The 15,889-nt window shown below is 36.9% G+C and overlaps 1 protein-coding gene and 1 long non-coding RNA gene across 5 annotated transcripts in view; one reads left to right on the top strand and one right to left on the bottom strand.

The window, feature by feature from the left end:
* LOC134661099 (formin-binding protein 1-like) overlaps window positions 1-15,889 on the top strand; it is a 96,010-nt gene that overhangs the window by 39,776 nt on the left and 40,345 nt on the right. The gene's annotated exons all lie outside the window — the stretch shown is intronic.
* On the bottom strand, window positions 13,291-15,874 carry LOC134661136 (uncharacterized). Its single transcript, XR_010097929.1, has 2 exons — window positions 13,583-15,874; window positions 13,291-13,499 (listed from the first exon to the last, which is right to left on the bottom strand). It is a non-coding gene; the product is annotated as an uncharacterized LOC134661136 (long non-coding RNA).

Here is a 15,889-nt window from a genome sequence, read left to right as displayed (position 1 = left end):
TTTACCCTCTGGCAGTGTTGGCATCAATCTGAACTAAATCAATCCGGATTGATCAATCGAATTGACGCGACAATCCGAATTGATCAATCGGAATTGATAAATTTGAATTGATTCAATTCTGATTGACGCGTCAATCCGATTTAATCAATTTGAATTAACGCATCAATCCTCATTTCGGATTAAATCAATTCTCATTCTAGATTGTCCATTGATCGTTGGCACTTTAAAACGATATCTGAGATTTCCAAAGGTAAATAAAGTATATAAAGTAAATGAAATAAATAAAATAAATGAAATAAAGAATATAAATAAACCAAAATAGAATAAATAAAATAAATAAATAAGTAAAATAAATAAATAAAGTCAATAAAATCAACAAAATATAAATAAAATAAACAATTGTTACCGAATTGATAGGATTAAGCGTAAAGAGCGGTTTTCCGGTCCTTGGGTACATACAAAGTAATCGTCAATCCGAATTGATGATTGAGGATTGAGGATTGACCGATCAATTCGAATTAACGATTAGTAATCGTCAATCTTCAATCAGTAGATTTAGAATTAGTTTCGTCAATCGTCAATTGTCAATTCGAATTGATCGGTCAATCCTCGATCATCAATCGTCAATTCGAATTGATTTTTTGCCAACACTGCCCTCTGGGTTGGAAGGTCAGATGGCAGTCGCTTTCATAAAAACTAGTGCCCACGCCAATTACTGGGATTAGTCGCCAAGCGGACCCGAGGCTCCCATGAGCCGTGGCAAAATGCCGGGACAACGCGAGGAAGATGATGATGATATTAGCTTATAGTGAACGAACGTTGAAATATCCCTATTGAAAGTATTGAAAATCTTCACGATTAAATTTCATAAACGTTTTGGGAGTTAAAAAACAGAATCACGTAGGCATCTGCTATTGCTATTGGTTATGCATTAAAAACAAAACAAGAAAGTTGATCAGTTACGTGTTGTTAAAGACGCGCGGTGCATTTATTGTTGAAAGTTTGCATAAAAAGGAAAGTGTAAACATGTTTGCGTTGCGATCTGAATATATATTTGTTTCTTCGATATGTTTAATTGTATTTAAAACGTGAATCCCTAAATTTTTTTTTCAGATTCAATTTATCCGGTTTCGAATAAAAACCGATACCCAACTTGCCTAAAATACAGGTAAAAATATACAAAAAACGCTACAAAAAATACCTTGTTGTGATTATAAACCCGCGTGCCGTAATCAAAAAACTTCTTCGACCAAACTCCTTTACTGCCATAAAACACGATTATTTATTCTTTTCCTTTGTTTCATATATGTATTTTATTCAAAGTTTTTATTTCATTTAATGTCACGGAATGGTGGTGTAGTGTACTCTGGAATTTCATAAAAAATAAGTCAACACTCATAAAGATTTTAGATTTACTAGAACCTGGCATCGAAGTATGTATTATCTATAAAATTATTTAGCGTTGGTTATCAAAATATTTGTGCAATTTACAAGCAAATGCTACCGTCTACCGGCTAAATTATCAGGTAAATCTCATGCCAGGTTTTATCCCTATCCACTCGCGCCATCCCTATTCACCTCATTTTTGCTGTTAATAAGGCGCTATTGTCATAAACACAATAGTTAGAAATCAGTCTTATCTACAATCGACATATTAGTCAACACAGCGTTTAGTTCATTTTTGCTCTAATCTAAATATTGAAAATATGTTGGTGTTGGATGTGACGATTGCAGACTAACTGTATTTAACATTTTTTTAAGTTTGGCTAACCAGATTACACCGAAGGTTGCATTTATTTCTTGTAAGTTGCGCTCGATTGCAAACCCCACCCATCTGGAACGTATTTTGCAAAACGTTGAACTTTTTATTACTTACGATTCAAATTAGCATTTAATTTTAAGCAACCGTAAAAAAATAATTATCACACGAAGTAAGCTAATGATCTAGTTGCATTAAGTGAATATTTTGTATTTTTTATACTGGTATATTTTATTTTGTATATTTATTGGTTAAATAAAGAATGCAAAATAAGCCACTGAGTCATAGTTTCAGTAAATGTTTAGAAATAATAATATAAGTAGCTAAATCATTAGAATACATTCATTCAAAATGTGCCCATGCAGTTTTACGGCTCGCTGTACAACAATTAGATTAAATAAATCGTTTCGCGTTTATCGAACTACAACAAACTACAGATTGCTTAATTGTTTTCCATCGTATTTTGACGGAAACGTACGAACGTGTCTTGCTATTTCAGTCAGTCTCGGTATAAATAGTACTGAGGTTGACTGAAGTAGCATGACAAATACGATAATAATTATGCACTAGATCTGTAACGCCTTGCGAGTATTGATATCAATTTCTATTTATTTTAGTCGAAATGTGGCGTCTCGGCGGAGGTGGGCGATGACTCACCGGCCGGGGTGACGGTGACGCAGGGGTGCGTATCACCCGGCACCCCGTGACGTCACTGCCCCTGACTCACGCCTACCGATTTAGAAATCAGTTTGAGATCGCGTCTGATGCGCTTCTCAACGAAAATGTTTGAGCAAAAAGAGAGAAGAGAGACTTTTTCAAAATTCTGGAGACGTTCTAACTAAAGTATGACGAAAATATAATGTACTGTAGTGAGTTTTATCATGTACTTATACCTAATGAATTGTTTATAGGGTCCAGCCAGCCAGTCCAGTTTTGTAAACAGATTGGGAACGAGAAAAAATGGACATTTACACATTCGATATCATCCTTTATAATAGTTTTATTTAAATAATATACTAATCTCATATAGCAAAAAAAGTCTGTGGCTAAATGTAGTAATATTTATTTTTATTGTAGCATATATCAACAGTCGCCAGATGAAAAGTACATAATTTGGCATATCGTTAAGTATTAGGAGATAAATAACGATACATTAGTAAAACTAACAACAAAATGAAGTATTAACCTATCGAATCCAACGATATGACGTCACCATAAGCGTTCTGGCTCATATATGAGCCTTGGGAGCTGACAGATTAAAGCGCAAATATATAATTTCTAAACGCACATTGTACTAAATATATTCACTAGTTATCAATCTGGGTATTAAATAATAATCCAATTTTTATTTCACACACTATTGAAGTAAATATCCTGTAAGTTAAAAATAGTTATTTTCGATACAAGTGCGAAAAAGAGGAAATTCGAAACGAGTGGCGATAAACTAAAACACGACCGAAGGGGGTGTTTTAAATCGACACGAGTTGCGAATTACCTATTCGCACGTGTATCGAACAATGTTTTACAGTACATATGGCACTTTAAAGTTTCAACATCGCACCAAAAGTGCTATTTTACGCACTAGTGCCAGGCCTATGGAACTCTCCGCGCGAGCTCGGTTTTATACCTACGAATCCGTTCCCGTTCACGGTAGAAAAGCAAGCCAGTTGGTTGCCACGCGCGCTCACGCACGCACGTCGTGTCGCCGCGCGCTCGAATATGCTAAAATGTATGCGAAAGAAATGTCTTGAACCAATTAACAAATAACACTACTTGTAATATGGATGAATGCAGAAACAACAAAACTAATAAAAAATACCGTTTTTGCTCTTCCGATAGATAGGAAAAGTAGGTAGACATTCTCAATACAAGTACTTTTGGTTTTATTTTTACGATAGTTTCAATTGTGGTTGCAAGCTACAAGTTACTTAGGTGGTATTGAATTATTGATTCATTGCGCGGTTTATAAAACGGCGTAAACACTGCGTTTGCTGCAGGGAGATAAGACCTTTTAAAATGTCTCGCAGTCACTCGTCGGAATGAAACGCATAAACGGAATATTGTAATTACTTATTGCAACTTATCTTGCTGATGGTTATTTTACGCTATGCTTTTATATGACCAGTTCTAATGTTAGTTTGACAATTAAAACTTATATTTGTACCTACCTAAGTAGGTAGGTATCTTATATTAGTAAATCATTTCTAAGCATCGGCAACCCTAGCGTTGCGCCGGTGCGCGGCGGCGCGTTGAAGGTCATTCCATTGTATTTTAGTGTAGGTATTAAAACGGTAGGTATTTGCGTTTTCTTTGAGAGATAAGTATCTGTTCGTAAGAACTATTATATAATCTGTGCTAGTGCGGAAAAGTAGCCCCATATGTACTGTAATAGTTATTTACGATACAAGTGCGGAAACGAGGAACCATCATCTATCCATCCTTCCGGTTAATATGAGCAAACAACTAGAAATTTGCACTGTAGATAGAGGACTGATTGACACACTGTTTTCAAAGAATAAAGATAGTCTTTTCAATTCGGATATTCTGAGTAATACCTACTTTTTAATTCAGACTGGGTATTCACTATTCAGAGTACCTTTTATCGCAAAGTATTTGTATTTTTAAAAAGTATTTTGAAAATAACTATTTTGTATTTTAAATACAAATTCAAAAACTATTTTGAATTTTGCATTTGAAATAGTATATCAAGAAAGTATTTGTATTTTGTATTTAAATACTTTTTATAAAGTATTTTTCACATCTCTGAAAATAATTGTACTCGCAATTTATGTCTGTGCAATTTGTAGTTACGTATCATTCTTATTCGGTATAAGGTTTCATTTTAAGCACACCGACGATTGGCTACATTAAGGAAATGAATTATCATCAGTTTTATAAGCTTCATGTAGCTTAAATCAATACTTCGCCACGCAGACTTACTAACTAGCCATATTGGGTATATGTAAGTATTCGCTTTGACCTTATTTTCGTCTGTCGGACGAATCAATTCCTAAAGCTAGCTAGCTATATGTAGTCGAGTCCATGTTGTTGTCATTTGTATAAACTGAAGTATCATTTGTATTCAGATATACTGCATTAAACCTGTTATAAAACGTGTTTAAACATAGCAATATAAATATATAGTTGTGACTAAACCCCTGAAACTTATACGTATTTGAGAGGATATTTTCAAGACAATTACTTTAACTTACATATTTCTGTTTCTACCCTGATTGTCGAGAACAAGCCATGCAGGTGCATTCAAATTTTAATAACAGAATATGAATTAGATCTGTTTTATACATGGATCTTATCTATCATGCAGTGTCAAAAGTGACGTTTTTGTTTGAAGTAATGTCACGTTTCACACCTGACAGATCGGATCCAGAACTGATTCATATCCTGTTATTAAAATTAGAATACGCCTGGTAGAAATCGTCAAACTCACAAAAACGAAACAAGTACTTAGCAGGCGAATCCAGATTGTCGGTCTACAAACAAAGTCATAGACGTCACATTTCAAGGTTCTATTTATCTTTATTTAGCGAACATTTTAAACGTCATGATCAAATTCTAGCGTCGTCGTCCAATTTGGATATTTTTCTAATCATCTAATGCAGTGCAGTGCAGTGCAGTGCAGCCAAGGGCCACATAGTAGGTAACGAAGTTGACGCGGGCCGCACTTTGTTATTATTTATGACTAGACTAGACATTGTCGTTTGTCAATATTACATACAAAATAGCCAGGAAGCTCGCGGGCCGCAAGTGACAGGTTCACATGCGGCTCGATGCATCCTGGCTCAAATCAGCAGATTATATTATTTTGTTCATTCATATATGAAAGTAACTTGGCCACTGTACTTGGGTGTCGTTACCTATAAGTAAACTATGTCACCTGGTGTGTTGTGCAAGCAATTACATAAAGTGAGAGCAAAACTTGTCCGTCCTTCCTTGTTGGCTCCGTTGGCTGGTCGGGCTCGCTAACGTCAAAGTGACACTCAATCGTAAGAGCGAACCGTTGTGCAAGTAGAGTTTGCGAAGCACCCACGCACTTCATTATTAAGTAAATGTACTTTTGAATGCGCCACTGCAAGCACGCAACGCATGAGGAGAGGCAGGAGCGTAGCACGTAGAAACACGTAATTTAAAATGGCCTTTTAAAAGTGCGAGGTCGTTTCTAGAAATAATTTCTCGCGTACAAAGTTTTTAATTGCAGTAGTGTGCGTGTTCCCTCGGCGATAAGGGCCGCACCCATGTCGTCTGGTTTTGAGAAAGCATCATTCTTGTGTCGTGTCTTATGCGTTTATTGCAATAGGTATATTTTATTCATACAATTTCTTTCTTAATCTTGCATACTATGAACCCACTTCATTGTTTTATTACTTATATAATTTGTAATTAATTACGAAAGAAAATGATCTTATGATTTAGCCTCATAAACTTCATAATATAAATATTAAATCAAATTATTAATCAAATTATTCGAAAGTGATACACAAATCGACTTAGGCTCACAGTATGCTCAATAAGTTTTGTGCTGTGGGACTTGTGGGTGCTAGACGACGAAGTATATGTAATAGACAAATTTAGATACATACTTAAATGCAATTACAGAAATTCCAGAACCTTTTTAATTATGATAGGTACCTACACCTCCAGGCCCTACTTGAAGAAAATATAAATAAACCATTTTCATTCAGTTCAACTGCGTTATGCATTAGTTAACTTTTAAAAACTAACAACAGTCAGTATCAGTGCATGGGCTTCACAATACGACGTGAAGCGGACTGACATAATTTGTAGTTACTATTAAAGCATAGCTATCAACACTATCGATTCTATCAACGTAATCTTATCGAGGCGGGATGGGTATTGTTGTCTGATTAACTAACGATGAGTAACGAGTACTAATCAGCTAAGGCCGCCACGCCAGGGCGTTCCTCCACAGTGAGTCACTGTCCGATCAAATCGATTGCAAAGTCGCGACCGAGTTCCGCCATGACTCGCTTTGATACCGGACCGGAGACAACGGATATGATGCATCAGTGTGTGGAACACATCATATGCCACCTAAATTTGCTACGTGTCTGTCTTGCCTTTAAGCTTCTCTCTAATTACTCTAATATAACTTGAGATCCTTTATATCTCAGATACCTGAAGCGTTGCGCTCATTAAGAGTTGAATGACAACGTTGCACATTTTTATACGCGACACCTACTCTTTTAGTTCCTATACATGTTGCTATTTTATAGTGTCCTATAGCACGGTAAAAGGGCAATAACATAACATATCTGGGATCATTTACTTTGGCTTCCTATGCAAGTCAGCTGTGCCCTTGTAACGTAGGTATTATCACTTGTTTTATCCACGCGCTACCCGTTTGTTTAATGATGAACTACTCCTATGTATAAATTTACTCTGATTGTGGTCTTGACGTGCTTTAACAACCCGGCAGTTGCATTCAAGTGAGACGTTTAGATACCGAGATTACAAGGTCGTCGGCGATATACTTATACATTGTACAATTTATTATATTATAATACCAACATGAACTGTATTGGTAGTAGGATAGTGTGATGATGTCCTAACACTAACAACCTAAGAAAAGCTTGATGCTTATTACTTGATGAAAAATTATTGTTGTATGTCCGATGAATTTCTACTTTCAGTTAGTTATATTTCATTGAAATCAAAATATTTATGGTTAGTAATAAAATATCCGTTTACTATCAACGCTTTCTACTGTAAGGGTAAAAACACCAGAGCACCATTTTAAACAATATTTATTAGGGAATCACAATAATAATCAGAGTTTTGGACTTAGGTAATACGCGACGCCGATCACGCGCAAAAACCGATCTCTAGATGACAGACGTCATAGTGCTGTCGCAGAGGTTATTGTAGTGATGTGAAGACCGCTAAATTACGATACCGCCTTTTAGCTCGGCCATCGCCTGACCCGACCAGCGCCCCGCAGGTCACTGTCATCAGTGCAGCCACTGAAGTCTGCCACAGCCAACGCAGTCGCAGCAAGCTGGGTCTTCACCAGGTGGATGTAGCCTCCACCAGTTCAATATTCTGCGAATTGAACAAGCACCTTTTACGCTCAGCCGATATACAAGCCTTGGTCCTTTTGAGTAATTCGACTCGAGTTCCGTTGAAACGGTCTATTTCGTTATTGTCAACTTACACCAAGATATTTAGTTCTATTTCAGTCGAATTGGAGTAAGGGCTTAAGCCGACTGAACCAAATGTAAGAAAGCATGACCAGGCTAGGTACCAAATAATCCGTGGTATGAGAGGTGTTAGGATATGCAAGTCTGCTCAGCACTTGCTTGAAATACACAAAAGGCTTAATTCACGTGCATATGACACCAAGAGGATATAAATACCAATTAATTATGCAAAATAATAAAATATTGCGATGAGCGTGACATCTAGCGGCAGGTAGATAAACCACCCCCTTTTTTGTAACACCATCTAACATAAATTATTTTCTTGTGAATAACGTCATATAACTTTCAAGGATTTATTAGATTTTGATAAATTTCTAGCATGTATATGCAGCTAGCCCAAACCTTCCATTGAGCGGTGCGTTCATACTGACCGCTTAACGTAACAATGACTATTTGTGTCGTTTTAAAAGCAAAGACTTGGAACAAACTCACAATTGGCTTCTCCGTTGTAGGATGTAAGACTCCCTCGCATGCACGCACAAAAATGCGTACAACTCGTGAGAGGCTAACATGGGACACGTCTCATGCATGTGCGGAGCTGCCTAGGCTAGGACACCACTGCCCTTGTAGGCGCAACGACCGTAGAAGTCGGCCCTTCACGATAAGGTTGTCACGGAGCCCGGTGCACGCACTCGCTCCAACTGGGTATTTCGAACAGGCACTCCCTCCAACTCTACTGGATCCGGTACTTCGCCAGCGATCCCTAGAAGGTATAAGTGCAAGCAACCCTTTCAAGGTAACCTTGAGATCATCAGTCTTAAGGTCATTAAAATATCCTTTTGTAAACAAGGTCTCAAGCCAACCTCTCAAGGTCAACAACAAATAGTACGATACGATATAGATAAAACATTCATCGGTAGTAGAAATAATGGTCCTCTTAAGGACAATATCATATCACATGCAATGGTCCGCCTCTTAAAGCCTGCACTGCAGATACCAGGAACAAACTAGCCTGTTAAAGATAGTCTTGTATCACATGCAATGGTCCGCCTCTTAAGGCCTGCACTGCAGATATACCAGTAACAAAATTAGCCTATTAAGGATAATCTAAGCTCACATGCAACGGTCCGCCTTTTAAGGCCTGCATTGCAGCAAATACCAGTAACAACCATCCTCTTAAGGATAGTCTTATATCACATGCAATGGTCCACCTCTTAAGGCCTACACTGCAAATACCAGTAACAACCATCCTCTTAAGGAAAGTCTTATATCACATGCAATGGTCCGCCTCTTAAGGCCTACACTGCAAACACCAGTAAACAACCATCCTCTTAAGGATAGTCTTATATCACATGCAATGGTCCGCTTCTTAAAGCCTACACTGCAAATACCAGTAACAACCATCCTCTTAAGGATAGTCTTATATCACATGCAATGGTCCGCTACTTAAAGCCTACACTGCAAATACCAGTAAACAACCATCCTCTTAAGGATAGTCTTATATCACATGCAATGGTCCGCCTCTTAAAGCCTACACTGCAAATACGAGTAACAACCATCCTCCCAAGGATAGTCTATATCACATGCAATGGTCCGCTTCTTAAAGCCTACACTGCAAATACCAGTAAACAACCATCCTCTTAAGGATAGTCTTATATCACATGCAATGGTCCGCCTTTTAAGGCCTGCACTGCAGCAAATACCAGTAAACAACCATCCTCTTAAGGATAGTCTTATATCACATGCAATGGTCCGCCTCTTAAGGCCTACACTGCAAATACCAGTAACAACCATCCTCTGAAGGATAGTCTTATATCACATGCAATGGTCCGCCTCTTAAGGCCTACACTGCAAATATCAGCAACAACCACCCTCTCAAGGATAGTGACAAGCAACAGGCCGCTCCTTAAAGCCTCTGTTGCGATTACCGGCGCCAGGAAGTAGCCTATTAAGGATAGCATCCCTTGCCAAGACTAAAGTAACAGCCCTTCTTAAAGAGCACATAATAATTAAAGCTCTATAGCAGACATTGAAGAGAGTAAGTAATATAAATAAAATAATCACTCAGTTCTCAATCCGAGTGTCTAATAAAATTAATCAAGCACAATGTGTTTATTTTAGTCGGCAAACCCGTTAACAAAACACATAAGTATGACAACAGTAACCCAGTTCTAAATCTGGAATAAAACAAAATCACAACTCGATTCCAAACTCGAGAGTAAGTAATATAAATAAAATAATCACTCAGTTCTCAATCCGAGTGTCTAATAAAATTAATCAAGCACAATGTGTTTATTTTAGTCGCCAAACCTGTTAACAAAACACATAAGTATGACAACAGTAACCCAGTTCTAAATCTGGAATAAAACAAAATCACAACTCGATTCCAAACTCGAGAGTAAGTAATATAAATAAAATAATCACTCAGTTCTCAATCCGAGTGTCTAATAAAATTAATCAAGCACAATGTGTTTATTTTAGTCGCCAAACCTGTTAACAAAACACATAAGTATGACAACAGTAACCCAGTTCTAAATCTGGGATAAAACAAAATCACAACTCGATTCCAAACTCGAGAGTAAGTAATATAAGTAAAATAATCACTCAGTTCTCAATCCGAGTGTCTAATAAAATTAATCAAGCACAATGTGTTTATTTTAGTCGCCAAACCTGTTAACAAAACACATAAGTATGACAACAGTAACCCAGTTCTAAATCTGGGATAAAACAAAATCACAACTCGATTCCAAACTCGAGAGTAAGTAATATAAGTAAAATAATCACTCAGTTCTCAATCCGAGTGTCTAATAAAATTAATCAAGCACAATGTGTTTATTTTAGTCGGCAAACCTGTTAACAAAACACATAAGTATGACAACAGTAACCCAGTTCTAAATCTGGGATAAAACAAAATCACAACTCGATTCCGAACTCGAGAGTAAGTAATATAAATAAAATAATCACTCAGTTCTCAATCCGAGTGTCTCATAAAATTATATCTCAGTTCCTAATCTGAGAATATATTCGTAGTCAGTTCTTAATCTGAAAACGGTACCTGAAATAACAGCATTTGCCCTTAACATGGGAAATATAAAATAATAAGCAGTTGCTACTATGCAACCAATTGTAAATGATCATGTGCAACTTGGCTTGCCTCTTCCGTGCCCCTAAATAAAGGCAACACTCTTACTATACCAACATTGAACTACAGTAGAGCCTGAACAGAAGTTCATGTTATCGAGGTTCCTCTCTTACCCAGGTTCGCCTTATCGAGGTTTCACAAATTGTATTTTTCAACCATCATGAAGTGTATATTGATAATGATCAATCAGTCAAATCATGGCACATATGCTTAAACCATAAAGCTTCCAATCCCAAGACACACATGGTTGATTTTCTCCAGCTGTGCATGTGCATTTTATGTGTAGATAACTCAACACATCATCATCCAGGTTAACTTATACCTGCACAAAACTAAATAATTTTGTTAAATGCCATGCAAGCACACATTGTAAGATAAATGAGTTCATAACATAATAAACCACAATTTATGCATTTTTCAAAACAATGAAATACATACTTAGTGAACCCACAAAATTTGTGAAACATATTATTATTTATAACTTCTGATTTATGAAACCCAGAAGTAATAAAAGTGTACTGTTTATTAATGCAACCGGTACCATAACACACTACAAGTTCAGACGAAAACCGTCAATAACTTCAACAGTAGCTCATGACATGATATTCTTCGGTCAATGTTCATTAGCAGTGAATGGGTTAAAATAGTTATTTGGAAAGCTTTAACCAAGCTATTTACCTTCGTTTAATATTTACCCATAAAACACTTATCGGACTGGAACGTTACATACGAGTCCAGTCGCACTTGTATGTAAAAGACATGTATCATGTAGACCGTCAATATCCATATTGACTCCTGAAAGTATTTACCTCGCTTACCATTAGCAACAACCTGCTTTACCAGTGTCATACTCAGCTCAGTAAATATCTTGTTCAATATGTCCATCTCTTTGACAAGATTAAACCTTGGAAACACCTGTAATCATACTTCATCGGTGCAAGTATTATAAAATTATGGTCAAAACTTCACCAGCAATAAAGTTTTGTTATAAGGAAATGCATCTGAAACATACTGTTAGAACACAAATGATTATCATTGTCAATAACTCAAACACTTGACAATGTCATGCCTATAACTTTCATTAGTTTGGTAAGTCTGTTTAAATATATGTCTTTGGTTCATTTTATAACATGACATTTTGTGATAAATATTTGCAATGCAAACTTAAACCAACATCCCAATGAACAAAACAACAACCACAACATACTATAAGCTGTATGCAATTAATTTGTATAAACATTCATAAGATTTTTCATACATAGAACCAATCAATAATATGTACAGACAGAAATTTTCTCAACATCTCAAATGATTTACTGCCTTATTTATCAGTATGTCTGCAGCTTAATGTTAATTGCAAAGATGCAGGAGGTTATATGTGATATGAACTGTCTTTTAAAATATTCAGTCCGAGGAGGCTCCGGAAACATGGAGCGACTACTTTTGTCACAGACAATACTAACCAGCTACAAATAACTGTTGTAACGTCCCTTATTGGCTTACCCTATGTAAATCTGATTGAGGCTCAGTGAGCGGCCGCCAAGCCACTTTTTCCAACAAATCATTCTGTCTGTACCTTCTGCCTAAAGAAGTTCTTTGAACAACTAAATTATGGAGGGGGTAAAGACCCTACCAGAGTACAAAAAGAAAGAAATTAAGTCTTAACTAAAGGTTCGGGCGCCTGGCAGAAAGCACAGAAACAGATTAAATGACCAGATACCTCGTATGAGCAAAATAGTCTTTTAATACTAGGGAGGGCTAGGAGAGAAAGGAAACAAACTTATTGCCTTATAAATTATATTGTATCGAGGAGGCGGGTTACAATTAGGTTGACAAGTTATTGGTTTTGCAGCCCCACAGAAGGTGGTATCTAAATTTGAGCTAAATAAATCTAATAAGGTTTTTGAGACACATTGAATAAAGAAGGGTCACCGACCTGTGGGTGGGCACTACATAATACCCGCGGGATGCCTTGGGCAGAGGTCCTCACGCGGCACGAGCTCCACTGCGCGGAGTCAAAGATCGTAGAGCCCGGAAAGGATGTCATCAGCGTTCCCGCAGGTGTAGGCGGTTAGAGCTGTTCCGTCATCGCCGACCCGGGCGAGCACGTGGGGTACGGAGGTTAGAAAAGCATCATGAGCTCACTCGCCGCGATCTCATAACCGGCGCATAGCGGCGGGAAAATGGAGGAGACGAAGGTTCTTTTTTTTAAATTAAAAGGATTATAAGGGTTATAAGGGCTAACACGCCCCTTATCTGGAAAAGAAAAATGGCGCGAGTCAGCTAAAGTCGAACCGGAAAATTTAAAAGGAATCGCATTTTCCGAAAGACGATTGTGGAAATTGAGGAAAAACTTACGTTAGCCCTTCATTAGGTTGCCGGGGTTTGCCGTGGCGGCATTATTTTCGCCCCTAATCCATTCCTATAACAAAGAGGAATTCCATGTGAAATCTGGCGAGACCGAATTTTCATATAAAATGGAAATACTAATAGAAATCTACATACCTGAGGGACGGAGCAAACCTCCGGAACAAAGCACTGCCGGTATTTCACCAAAATAATGGAAATTTACAATGATTTTCTCGGATCAAAATTTTATCTGTTTTCCAATGAGAAAGCTGACAGTAAAATGACAAGACGGAATTCACATCGAACCATCGATAAGAAGAAATGTTACCAGATCCGAAATAAGAATGATTTTTGCTAACCAAAATGCTAAAATTGTAATAAATTTTGAACAATTTTTGACGAATATATTATTAAATATATTATCAAATATTGTCGGATCTATTTTTCCTAAAACAAAACTACCACTTGCGAAATTTAAACGAAAAGAAGAATTTATCAAATATGAAAACGTTTGAGACAATTTTAAAGGCATTGGAATGAAAGTTACCGAATCTGTCAAAGACAACGAAACTCAAATAGTTCGCTGTCAAACGTCAAAGTGACAAGCGAATGGTTGTAAATAAAACAGGAATTGGGAATATTTTCTAATTTGGAAATAAATCTAAACAAATGTAGGCTAACTCATGGAGAACTTTATTAAATATGTGTTTAGTATGTGACGTGACTTATTGACACGTTACATTACCCCCTTTCTGTGAAAAATAAAAAATAGGAACTATTTTTTATGGAAGAAAACAAAAGCTAACTCAAAAATAACCGCTAGACTAGAACTGAACTGCAGAGCTTAAAGTTTATCAAGGAATACTTTGGGCGGAATACTAGAGTAAACTTATAAGAGTAATTATTGTAATTATAGGACATAGAAAAACTAAAGTTGAAAATCCTGTGACTAACTTTAAAACTTGCTATTATTAATGGTTCTACGGTACAAGAGGGAAAGAGTGAGAAACGACGGGCCTCAGCACCACCTATCAACAGTTCAATTCCGCTTCTACATTGATTTTAGGAGAATTGAAATTAAACAAACTTAAATTTAAGGGATGTAAAATGAAAACTAACCAATCAATTATACTCTACTCGTGCAGATGCAATGCATTAAGTTAACTAACAATTAGAGACAGTTGAGCCCCAAAGCCACTGTCTGGAATTACTAACATGCGAAAACGAGGTTACCACTAAATTTTATTATTTATGAAGAAACAAAATTTATAGTATACTAAGTTAAGGGAATTATAATACAGTTAGGCACCTCTGCCACTGTCTTATGCTAAGCTGACGTGCTGAACTATTTTAATTTAATTAGAGACTTAAGGTAATACAAAACGAGGAGATGATTAGTACAGTTAGGCACCCACGCCGCTGACTAGTTTCACTTTACATGCCAAATTAACCTACAGTTAAAGAAGAATTTGTTATTAACTAACAAAGGGGGTAGTGCAGCTAGGCACCATCGCCGCTGACTAATTTGGAAATAAAAGGGAATTTAGAGTGCAGTTAGGTACTGTCACCACTGACTATCGAAAAAGAAAGGAAATGGAATGAGTGTACTGTGACAACTCAAATAAACCAATTGTGACTGGCACACCACCACCAGCTTTCCTTACACAATGGAAGGAAATGAAATAAAATGTAATGAGTGTACTGAGACAACTCAAATAAACCAATTGTGACTGGCACACCACCACCAGCTTTCCTTACACAATGGAAGTAAATGAAATAAAATGTGATGAGTGTACTGAGACAACTCAAATAAACCAATTGTGACTGGCACACCACCACCAGCTTTCCTTACACAATGGAAGGAAATGAAATAAAATGTAATGAGTGTACTGAGACAACTCAAATAAACCAATTGTGACTGGCACACCACCACCAGCTTTCCTTACACAATGGAAGGAAAGGAACTAGCACTAAATAGTGTAGCCTTTTAAATGACCAACTTCGCTGAGGAAGTGGTGAGAGTAAAGTCCGAGTCCTTCCTCAGGGATCCAATGAGGGGAGGTAAAAGTCAAATCCGGGAAATATACTTATGCTAAATTTATACTAAACCGATCGGCCATCTAATTTTATAATTTTAATAACTACATTTTACTTGAACGAATAAATTAGGAATTTTTAGAGTTATCATGCGGCGAGATAAGCTAAATTACAACAAAAGTTAAGAGAGAAATGGAAAAGGACTTCTAAACTAGAATAGTCCCTTTTCTGAACTTAGGAACTGGTTTGCACAGTTAGACGCCTCTTACGTCACGCTTCTGGCTGCGGTAGGGAAACGTATTCTACTACCCATCCCTACATGGGGAGAAATCCTAAAAAAGTACGAGAAAAAGAAAGTCCACAACATAACCAAAGAATTTACTAAGGAGAATCTTTACGAATGAAGTAATACTGTACGTTAGGTTC

Source organism: Cydia amplana, chromosome Z, assembly GCF_948474715.1.
Source record: "Cydia amplana chromosome Z, ilCydAmpl1.1, whole genome shotgun sequence".
In the NCBI taxonomy this organism is placed as follows: domain Eukaryota; kingdom Metazoa; phylum Arthropoda; class Insecta; order Lepidoptera; family Tortricidae; genus Cydia; species Cydia amplana.
The sequence above is the reverse complement of the archived record's forward strand: the minus strand, read 5'-3'. Positions and strand labels throughout refer to the sequence as shown.